At 38.1% G+C, this 12,049-nt stretch overlaps 1 pseudogene; it reads left to right on the top strand.

Moving 5' to 3' along the window:
- Positions 1-951: 951 nt before the first annotated feature.
- Positions 952-11,844, top strand: LOC148755283 (small ribosomal subunit protein uS2 pseudogene; annotated as a pseudogene).
- The last annotated feature ends 205 nt before the right edge of the window (positions 11,845-12,049 follow it).

The raw sequence follows: 12,049 nt of genomic DNA, 5'->3' as shown, positions 1-12,049 counted from the left end.
AAATAAACCTCTCCATGTAATAACTATAAGACAGTTCCATCAGGTGAACTGTCAGTTCCAGGCATTATCCAACTTACTCAGCACCACTGTGTCCACTGAGCCCAGAAAAGACACACTTTTATGTACTTTTCACTATCATATGAAATCAGTGTACTTGTTCCTAATAAGACATAGAGAACCCAAAGAATAAAAAATATTGCCAACACAGAAAGAAAATAAAACTATATCGGTAGCTCCACAGGTAGGATTTAAATAGCTATTATTTTATATGGAAAGAGCTCTATCATGATTTCTGTCGTAAGGTGCAGTTCAGCAGATTGAACAGACCAAAACTATATTAGTAAGTAAAAGAACTAAAAGGATTTTATGGCCATTCCCTTCAAGTAATTCTGCACTAAGCAGAATCATTACAGCCTAAAACTTTGAAACAATAAAACCGACAGTAGTTTCATTCAAGGAGACAATCTTTCTGCTCTAAAGACATTTAGAATCATTTCAGCGAATCAGTCTGTGTATGTCTTCCTAGAAAGAGAGGATTATAATAACCACAGCCATGCCCAGCCTCTCTCCTCAGTGGCTATCTGCTGATTCCAACCAAACTTCCCATCTACCTGTGCGTATGTCTGTGTGTTTCAGAGTTGGGATGGAGTATGCTTTTCCAGTACCTTACTTGTTAAGGAACTGAACTCATATTTGAATTTGCCAAGGGTGACCACTAAAAACAAATAACAAGGAGGTCATAAGAATATTCACATAAGCATTTACCTCTTGTGGTTTCAGGGAGGTAGGGAGAATACTTATTATCAAAATCTATCTCATTACTTGAAATTCTCTTAGAATTACACCTTTTCATTTGTCCACTAGAATCAAGACAAATTCAGTGGAAGGGGTAATATACTTTCATATATTTACATATTCTCACTCCTATGTAAATAATTACCTGAGATCACGATGTCCAAGTCGTCCCTGAAAGGAAGTTTAGCTGTGGAGGAAGAGGCATACTTAGTCTCTAAAAGCGGACATGCCTGGAATAAAGGAGAGTTTGAAGGTAGCAAATACAGAATCTTTGTTCTCTCACAAACTTCCTGGGATCATCTCTGCTTAGAAGTTACACTTGTTCCTAGAAATGGCGGCCAGATACCTGAACTATTCAGGAGAGGTGATAAAATAATGTAAATTCAATGAAAGAAAAAAACGTCATGTAGAGATTGCGTGAGGGCCCAAGATCGTTGGATTATTTCGTTGGTTTCATGTTAAAAGGAAAACTTGAAACAATTTCAAAAAAGAATCTGTACTTTAACATCTACTACATTTCTCTGTGATTCAATTTCTCCTTTGGAAACTAGTATATGGTTATTTATTTGTCATAAATTGTTTTTTATCTCTTGCTATGCGCCAGACACTGTACTTGGTGCTGAGGATACAAAGATAATGGAGACCAAGGCCTTGCTCTCAAGTTGTATACTGACCAGTGGAGAGACAGAGGGCAAATTAACAATGACAGTATAATTCATCTCCTCAAGAGTAGGCACTTTTGATGTTTTTATGTAATTCTCTGTCCCCAGTGCCTAAAACACTGGCAGGCATACAGTATATGCTCAGCATGTTGAATGTTGAGTGAATATAATAATTGCTGTAATGGAAATAACACTAATATAAGAGCTGCACACAGGAGATGGTATTTGGATTGAGACTTGAGCATTAATAGGAAATTTCCCAGTAGGCAGAATGCATACAGAGAGAGGGCATTCTTGGCAGAGAAGAGCTTACCCAGGGCACAGAAGTGTGAGCGAGCATAGTATATTCAGAAATACAGGTAAGTTAGTAGGGATGAAGCATTAAGTGCAAAAGAGGGAGTGACAAGAGATGAAACTAGAAAGGTAAGCAGGAGCCATATTGGGAAGGGCCAATTGGTTTCTAAAACAGACTTGAAATTGAACTGCACGTTGATGAAAAACACTGGGAAACTTTGATCGAGAGAAGTATATAGCAGTTCACATGTATTGAACATATGAACAGTTAGGACAGAGGGTGGGTGAATTAGAGGGTGTCAATACTTGAAGCCAGGAGACCAACTAGAGGCCACCGTGATAGCATTTGTGATAGCCCGCGAGGGCCTGAACTACGGCAATGAGGGGAGAGAAGAAGATGAGAGGACAAATACAATCAGTGTTTTCAAGTGAGACTAAAGGGCTTGGAAATTTGACCTGGAAGTGAAAAACAGAAGAGAAATCTAGGTTTTTCCCTCAGATTTGGGCTTGAGCTCTGGGGTACATGGTTGGGCGATTAGTAAAGAGAGGAAGTAACGCGGGTCACTACACCAGAGATGAACAAATCTGACAGGGTGTTAGGATCCCAATTCCCCCCTGATGGGTGGGGCCTGAAATGGATAGAGCTTGGTGTGAACATGCCCACTAATGCCACAGCCACCTTGCCCAACTCTCATGTGTTTTCATGGTCAATACAAAAGTGCTCCTGCACCTTCTTCAGCTTTTTGCTCTAATTCCAGGTCTACTTGTCTGGAGTACTGACATGTTTCTTAGGCAAAGGGCATTGTATCTCAGCCAGTGCCTGGGAGTCTTTTGATGATGCAAAATGACACAACCCCTACTCCTTCTTACCACTTCCTTTGGAGGACAATGACAGTATACTCAAGAAATCTAATCATTTGGCTATTAATATTAATCCATATAAATCCCAAAATTTGGCACATTGTTTGGATATGATCTGGATTGCTGGTCACCTTTCTCATGGGCCAGGCCTATAACAAGAATATGACCCAGGTTCTCCAAACTTTCACCATAGAGGTGTTCAGTATGCCAAGTTCACATGCAGAATAGAAAAAAAAAAAAAATCACACCCTGGCACCCCTACAAGAACTTAAAAAGGCACATTGGAATGGTCTTAAACTTTCAATGATAAACGAAATATCACATTAAAAAAAGGCTTCAGGTAATAACTTAAAAATCCAGGTACCTATATGTATGTTATTAATTTATTGAATCTCTTACAGTATTCTAGTATAACTAAACATTTCATTATATTGAAATATGTAATTTTTACAGTAATCATCTGTTTGTTCCTTTTCAACTGATCAGTGACTTGTTAGGAAGAGCCATCTCTCAGAATCTCCTGAGAAAGCTTTTTGTTTGGTTTTGGGTTGTTTTGTTGTTTCCTAATACACCTGCCCACATGCACTAATTAGATCTCTGAAGACAGAGTCTGGACATGTGCACTTTTTAAATTTTTCATTTTGATATCATTTTAAACTAAAAGAAAGCTGCAAAAAATAGTACAAAGAATCGCCATATGCTCTTTGTTGAGTTCTTGTTATCTGTTGCTGTGTAACAAACATCCCCAAAGTAGTGACTTAAAATAACAGTTATTTTTTAGCTCACAGATCTGCAACTTGGGAAAGTCTCAGGGGGAATACAGCACTAGCAGGGGAAGTGGATCTAACTCTAAGACGTCTCCTCCTTAGGTAGCAAATGAGTGCTGCCATGAGCTCAGGGCTCCACCTAAGAGCTGAGGACCTCAGTTCCTTTCCATGTGGGCCTCTCCACATAGGCTTCTCTGTGGGCTGCTTGAGCTTCCTCTGAGCATGACAGCTGGGTTCCAAGAGTGAACATGCAAAGAACCAGGCAGTAGCTAGACTGCCTTTTATTTCCTAGCCTGGAAAGTCATATAGCATCATTTCTGCCATCCACATGCCCACCCAAATTTGAAGAGGGGAAACAGACCCCTTACACAAGTTAAAGGATGAGAGGTATTATTGTCAGTATTTTTGCAAAACACAATGTTTCACACCCAGGATCACCAATTGTTTACATTTTGCCCCATTTGTTTTATTATTGTCTCTATCTAGCTATTGATCTCTACATATATAGAATATCTATACATAGAGAGAAATATATTTAAGTGTGTATTTCTTTTTTTTTTTCTTTTAAAATGTAATATATTTTAAAGGAGGGGCATCGTCTTATATAACCACAGTATAGTTACCAAAAATCAGGAAATTTGACATTGATACATTACTGTTATTTAATCTGTAATCCATGTTTAAATTTTACCAATTGCTCACACCCTCTCCTTCCAAATCCATAAAATCCATGTTTTTAATCTCCTAGGGTGATTCTGGTGGGCAGTCTTAGTCTAGAATAACATGTAAATATTTGGAGACAGATAGACCCAAATTCATATCCTAGAGTTGTTATTTACCAGAAGCAAAACCTTGAGCAAATTACTTTAGTTCTCCATACCTCAATTTTCTCATTAATAAAAATGAGAACATTGTTGCCTACATCCTAGAATGGAGAAAAAAAAATGTGTAAGGCACCGGCTCCTCAACAAATGTTAGTTTTATCCTCTTTCGATCCTTAAAATTACCAGTCAAATAATCACACAGAATGTGGTGCCACAGGTGGCAGTGTCTACACCACCTTTGTTCCACCTTCACTTAACTCTAACTTCATAGTGAAGCAATTCAATAGAAATTCATGCTTTTCACCACGGCTGCAGTCACTTTTTTGGGTATATTGTTTGAGTCTAATTCATGGATTCGAGCCCACACAAACCAATTAGCTTTTGTTTTGTTCCCTGCTCTCAAAACACACCAGCTTTCTTGCATGCACAGGCAACTGGAGAATTAAGCAAGAGCAGAAGAATGAATGGTAAGGAAGTTATGCCTGTTCTCTTAGCACAGAAGTGCCCCTTATCCCTGTGAATGTGTTCCAAGTGGAGGCCTAAAACTGTGTGTAGTACCAACCCTACATATGCTATGTTTTTTCCCCATACATACATAACTGTGATAAAGTTTAATTTATAAATTAGTAAGAGATTAACAATAACTAATAATAAATTAGAACAATTACAACAATATAGTGTAATAAAAGTTATGTGAATATAGCCTCTCTCTCAAAATATCTCATCATACGGTAAGTCCTCACTTAACCTTGTGGATAGGTTCTTGGAAACTGCCAGTTGCTATAATGGAGAGTTTAGTTCCTATGGCATATTTCTAGTCATAAAAACATCACCAAACTTCTAAATAAAGACCCAAAACACTTCAAATAGTAAACACTGAAATAAATGTGAGCTACACATACATTTCAGAGGGACTAATAAAAACAAATAAGAGAGTCATTTTCCAACTTGCTTTTCCCCGTTCAGGGTCTCAGGTGGCCATAGACCATCCACATGCTCAGGGCTCCAGGTGGGAACCCACCCTGGACAGGACCCCCTTCCATCGCAGGGCACATCAGACATTCACTCTGTCACATGCACATCTTTGGGATGTGAGAGGAAAGTGGAGTCCCCAGAGAAAACCCACGCAAACGTGGGGAGGACACGCAAGCTCCACACAGACAGTGGTCAGTCCGGGAATCCATTTTTTTTTCATCAACGTGAAAACAAATTGATGATGAACTAAATAGCATTATTCGAAGGCGTGATGTACTGTACTCACCCTTGCTGTGATGATATGAGATGATACAATGCCTATGTGATGAGATGAAGTGAGGCGAGTGACACAGACAGGCATTGTGACATAGAGAGGCTACTATAAGCATTACAAGCACTGTGATGCCAGCCACAGTTGATCTGATAATTGAAACAGTTGTTAAATGACTGACAGGCAGAAATATCTACAGCATGAAGACACTGAAAAAAGAGATGATTCACATCAGGGGCAGGATGGAATTGACATCGTGAGGTTTTATCACCTACTCAGAATGGCGTGCGTGCTATTTAAAACTTGTGAATTGTTTATTTCTGAAAATTTCCATTTAATACTTTTGGCCAATATTCGACTGCTGGTAACTGGAACCTCAGAAAGTGAAACCATGGCTAAGGGGGGACTACTGTACATATCAAATAGCACCATCCTCCAAATAGGAAGATGGTTTTTCATGGTGTATTTGGTAAGTACTAAAAAGGAAGTGCAAGCATAGATTTCTCATTGGGTCTTTCATTATCACTATTTAAACATAACCTAAAGGAAGAAAATTCTTATTGCTTTTTTTTTCTTACTGTTCAATATGCCCTAGGATGTTTACTACTATTGGCTCTGCAATTTAATCATAGCTCATTAGAGTTCTATGGGTTTTCTCTGCCAGAGATTTCATTCAAGGTGACTGTATTAACATTTACAGCTCTGTGGCTATCCCTGTCCCTTGATGATACCACCATTAAACAACCCTTTTCACAATATATAAACACTGTAGTTTAAAGGTCCCTAAGCAACTTGGTCCCTTTTATCAAGAGCCACCAGACTTTTAAATGCCTTTAGTCTATTGTTTACTGTGGTTTATTGGGATTTTTAAAAATGGGTAATTAATTCTTGGCACACTGCTTTAGTCTGGTTCTAACAAGTATGAGTCCATTTACATGCATGTGTGTTTAGATTAATATGAAGCAATGCTCAGGCTCATCTTCAGACTTTGTTGCTGGGAGATACAGAAGGACCCCTGGGGCTAACTCGACTTCTGTTTATTGTCATAAGAGACAACATAGATGAACATGGCTGGACTGGTCACAGTGTCAGTAACAGATCCCAACCCAGAATGCTTTACCTTAGCAGTTGAACCAGGAAAGTCACCTAAATATGTATAAACTTTGATGATGCAGATACTATTGTCAACACTGGTCCTGCCTGAAAGTCAAAGATCTTTAAGTTCTGGCCAATTTCACAAAATCACAAAACTTGGTACAAAACTGCAGTCAAAAGATGTAAACTTGCACACACAAAAAATCAAGGGAGCCATACCGTGTAATAGATGAAGGTTTGCTGTTGATATTTTGTATTCCGTCCTAATGTATCTCGAGGCCAACACCCCTGCGGTGGTCCTGAACTCTGTACTGTCACATAACAGAGGCCAGTCTCCTCATTTAGCCTCCAGGGACATTAGGATAGCCTAAAACAGCCTCGAGGAGACCCTGTGAAGAGCCTCCGTGTCCCTATTACCTCCGTCCTGAGTCAGGTTGCACACTTCAGAGTTTGTATTTTTAATTTATAGCTAATAATTTGCTTCTTTGGTGGTGGAATTCCAAACTGAAGCTATATTGCATGCTTGGGATGGAATGGCTAACTCTTCTGCAGAGATGGTCGTAGCTTAGCATCTTATTTATATACTATGTGCTTCTTCTTAAGGGAGACTACAACCCTTTTACAGGTAAAAGCCTGCAGGTCACATCTTCAGTAAAGTTTTAAAGGGATAATTCTTTTAGCAATACTTCACATTGCAGATTTTAAGACATCTGCATACTGTAAAATATTTATCATTGGGTAAAGTCAGTTGAGGTTAGAATAGTTTGTCAAGTGATAAGTACAACTTATTCTAATTACCAGTTAACTAGAAGCCTGAGATTTTAAAATCCCCAAATTTGAATTCTATCCAAAACATTTTCAACAGTTATGTGATTTTGTCTTTATTCCTAATCACACTGCAATAGTTGGAAGGTATAGAGTTTCAGAGACAAATAAGTATTTGTTTAATTGAGCCACTACTTTTTCCTTGAATAGCTGTGATGTTTTTACTAACCAGCAAACCCTAGAATATTCAGTACACACACACACACACACACACACACACACACACACACATATATGAAAGAAGATTAAAGTATGCATATAAGAAAAATTATTTTCTTTATTTTTTTGAAGTTGTTGAGTCAATGCAAAATCAGTAACACAATAGATAATCTGCTAAGCAAAAGCCATACCAAATGATTCTCCTAAATTTCTTTTTCTACAAAAAGTAAATTCTTTCAAATTTTAAATAAATGACTGTTTAGACTCAAGCTTATTTAGTCACATGTGAGCACTTTTATCCTAAAGAGAAAGTTGTAGAATTTTGACTAAGGCACAGTACCAGTTGCAGCTGTGGATGAAATTGTCCAGAGTGGTCTGAGGCAAAAAAACAACTATTACATCAGTGAATCCTAGCTTTCAGATACTATAAAATTTTAAGGCCAGAAAACTTTTATACTTACAAGAAATGTTTTGAAAGTGAGTGGGAGCGCTGAAATGCAAGAAACATTATATTGAGATGCAAATTGCCCTCTGGTGAAAAGGGCAGTCTGTTTAGAACTTTGTACCTTAATATTTGCTAGATGAGGTCATTCCGTGTACTGAATAAACCAAACAAGCTGCTAGCTGATCGTATTCCCTCTACTAGAGAAACCACAAAATGCCTGCCCCATCCACAGGCTTCTTCAGCTCCGTATATGTGAGAGAATCACAGCTGACTGTGGAGCTGGTGGGATGTCGGACCCAAAGGAAACCCATGCATAGGGTGGTGAGCAGCCTGTGACATAATCTGATCACAGAGGTCTGCCAAGAGCTCAATCAAGTCTTGTCATTTTTTCTGTCTTTTTTGGATGTGTACCATCAGCAAAAAGAATAAGCAGCAGCTAGTAGGTTTGAAGCATTTTAGATGACCCTTATCTATTATGTTGGATAAAATAAGACAAAGCACCTGATTAGACACGTAAAGCAGGTGCCCCTGTATTCCATATCAAAGGAATCGTCACCATGGCAAATCTTTTATCCCCTATTTATTACCATTTGTAATAAAAGACTTGGTCACTTGGTGTATACATAAAGAATAGACTCGTATATGTATAATGTATACACATTATAACACAATAATACAATGATCACACATGAAGCCATCACCCAACCAAGAAATAAAATGTTGTTTGCCTCTGTTCACGTTATTTCCTCCTCATCCCATTTTCCTGCTTCCTGTCCAGAGCAACACTGATCACTATCCTAAATGGTGTTTATCATTCTATTAATTTTGAAAACTTTGTCATAAATACTGTATGTATGCATTCAACATTAACCATACACAATTTATCTAGAGGGTTATATGTTACTTTACTTTATTTTCATATTACATTTGCTTTATTGTATTAATCTTCCATAATTTATTAATAAATTGTTTTTTAAAAAAAATTTTATAAAAGAAAACAATACCATGACCTGTGCTGCTATGAGCTTTTTCCTAATTGCTCCTGACATAAAAGTACAAAATTTTTTCCTTGGCATACCTAGGAGTGAAACTGCTGGATTGGATTGTACTCGGATGCAAAAGTTCTGCTTTTCAAGATAATGCCCAATGGTTTTCCAATGTGATGGTACAAATCTTTACAATGGAGTTTGTGAGATTCATGAAGAGTGAGTTAACGGTAGTACAAGTAAACTGACATGAAGTAGAAAATCAAATACAAGACAAGTGGCCATAAACACACAAATAAGTCAATGTCAATGTAAGCCCAGCCCTGCAATAGAGTGCTGTTTCTGGTAGATGCGGGAAGAGTAACAGCAGAGATCCAGAGCTATTGCTAGATACTGAAACATTCTAATCTCTGAGAGCTGGCTGGGTGGCACTGGGCAACACCTCCAGTCAAGTGTTACATAGAAATGGTGATGTTAGGCATTGTTCTCCCCTTCTCAACTGTATTGGGAAAGATTTATCATTTTACCATAAAGTGTATTCTTTTTCTGTTGATTAAGGAAGTCCCAGTGAACCCTACCGTTTCCCCAAAAATAAGACCTAGATGGACCATCCGCTCTAATGCGTCTTTTGGAGCAACAATTAATATAAGACCCGGTATTATAGTATATTAATTTATATTATATTATATTATATTATATTATATTATATTATATTATATTATATTATGACCCGGGCTTATATTATAGTAAAATAAGACCAGGTCTTATGTTAATTTTTGCTCCAAAAGACGCATTCGAGCTGATGGTCCAGCTAGGTCTTATTTTCGGGGAAACAGTAGTTTCCTAAGGGATTTGTTTTTTTATCAAAAAATAGGTATTGGATTTTATTGAATATTTTTTTGGCATCTATCAAGGTTACTATTTTTTCCTTTTATTTTTTTGCTATTAATGTAGTAAATTATTTTTTATATGTTAAAGCAATATTTCCGTTCTTCCCAGAATAAACCTAAATTTGTTGGGTTATTTTCTTGGGGATTCTGCATCTGCGCATATGAGATAAACTTTCTTTTTTTTGAAATGTCCTGGACAGGGCTTGGTATCAGTGTTACACTGGCTTCAAAAAATGAATTAGATGTTTTCCTTTTTTCTCTATTCTTGGGAAGATTTTAAGCTTTTAATGAGTCTTACTCCAATGTTTGGAAGATTTTATTAGTGAGTCCTTCTGGGCCTGGAATTTTCTTTGTGGGAAGGTTTTTGTTTCTGTTTTATTACAGTTTAAATATATTTAACATAAAATAGACTAACATACAATTTAGATTTCCTATCTCTTTCTGTACAAATTTATATATTTCAACTAAATTTTCAAATTTATTGGCATAAAGTTGTACATAATATCCTCTTTTTAATGTCCGTATGATTTTATGTTAATGATTTTTACCTTCTCTAGTTTTTTTCTTGATCAGTTTTGCTAGATATTTATCAACATTAGTAGTATTGATTTTCTCTGGTATATATATGTTTGTTTACAATTTCGTTAATTTCTGTTCTTTTCTTAATATATTTCTTTCCTTCTACATTCTTTGAGTTTAATTTGCTGGATTTTTTATTGTAACTTTTGCAATGGATGCCTACTTAATAAAATTTCAGACTTTCTTTACTTTTGATACATATATTTAAGATTATAAATTTCCCTCAGACCACTGCTTTAGCTGAATCCCACAAGTTTTAATAATGTATTTTTATTATCTCTTATTTTTAAATATTTTGCAATTTTTATTATTATTCTACCTTTAAACATGGGCTATTTAGAAATGTATTACTACTTTTTCTGCTCTACCCAGAGAGGGGTTCATATGACATTGTTTTGAGTTTCTATCATAACTTAAAGGGAAACTCACCATTTCCAGGGCCTTTGAAGTACTGAAGGAGAAGGATGTCCTCAAATTCATTGCAGCAGAGACAGACTTAAGTGGCACCAACCTTGACTTTCACATGGAACAGTGCATTTCAAAAGGAAAAGTGATGGCATCAATGACATAAATCTGCAGAGAACCTGGGAGAAGTTTCTACTGGCAGCTCGTGCCATCGTTCCTCTTGAAAACCTGGCTGATGTCAGTGTCAAATCCTCCAGGAATACAGGCCAGCGAGCCGTGTGGAAGTCTGCTGCTGCCACCAGAGCCGTGCTGTTATTGCTGGTGGCTTCACTCCTGGAACCTTTACTACCCAGATCCCAGCAGCCATCCAGGAGCTATGACTTCCGGTGGTTACCGCTCCCGAGGCTGACTCCCAGCCTCTCACAAAGGCGTCTTAGGTTAACCTGCCTACCACTGCTCTGTGTCACACAGCGTCTCCCCCGCACTTTGTGGACATGGCCCATCGTACAACACTGGAGGGAGCTCCCTCAGGGCATCTCAGGTGGCGGATGCAGGCCGGGAAGTACCGCGCATGCCCGGCACCATCTCGCGTGAAATGCATGAGCCGTCACACCTGGTTTCCTTCTGCAGCGCTCCTGAAGAGACTGAAAAGGAAAGATAGGCAGCTGCAGAACAGGCTGTGACCGAGGAGGAATTTCAGGGCGAATGGACTGCTTCAGCTCTGGAATTTACTGCCGAGCAACCTGAGGTCATAGACTGGTCTGCACACGAGGTGCCCTCCTGCCGTGTCTGTAGTTCCTTCCCGGAGCCGGGAGCATCCGCCAGCCACTGAAGCCTGGTCCGCGGCTAAGGGGTAGGAACAACCACTGAGTGGTCGTAAGCTCTTCTTCTTCATTCTGAAACATAGAATAGAAATAATGGTGATGGGAAAAACATTTTCTAAAGAAACAAACATGGATTGCTTATTTCTATTCGTTGAGGGATTTGTCTCGCTGTATTTTTGTTACTCATTTCTAAGTTCCACTGTGATCAGAGAATATACTTTGATTGAACACTTGGAAAAGTTGTTGTGACTTCCTTGACAGTTCAGATACTTACATGATTATTTTAAGTGTTCCATGTGAACTCGAATAGAATGTGTATGATACAGGTGTTGAGTTCAGCAGGGAGTTTTATCCACACCTGTTCTAGATTTCTGTATGTCTACTGATTGTTT

This window comes from Rhinolophus sinicus, chromosome 15 (assembly GCF_057876585.1).
Source record: "Rhinolophus sinicus isolate RSI-liver-muscle chromosome 15, RSI-T2T, whole genome shotgun sequence".
Taxonomy (NCBI): domain Eukaryota; kingdom Metazoa; phylum Chordata; class Mammalia; order Chiroptera; family Rhinolophidae; genus Rhinolophus; species Rhinolophus sinicus.
Note: the sequence above shows the minus strand (reverse complement) of the source record. Positions and strands in the feature narration are given on the sequence as shown.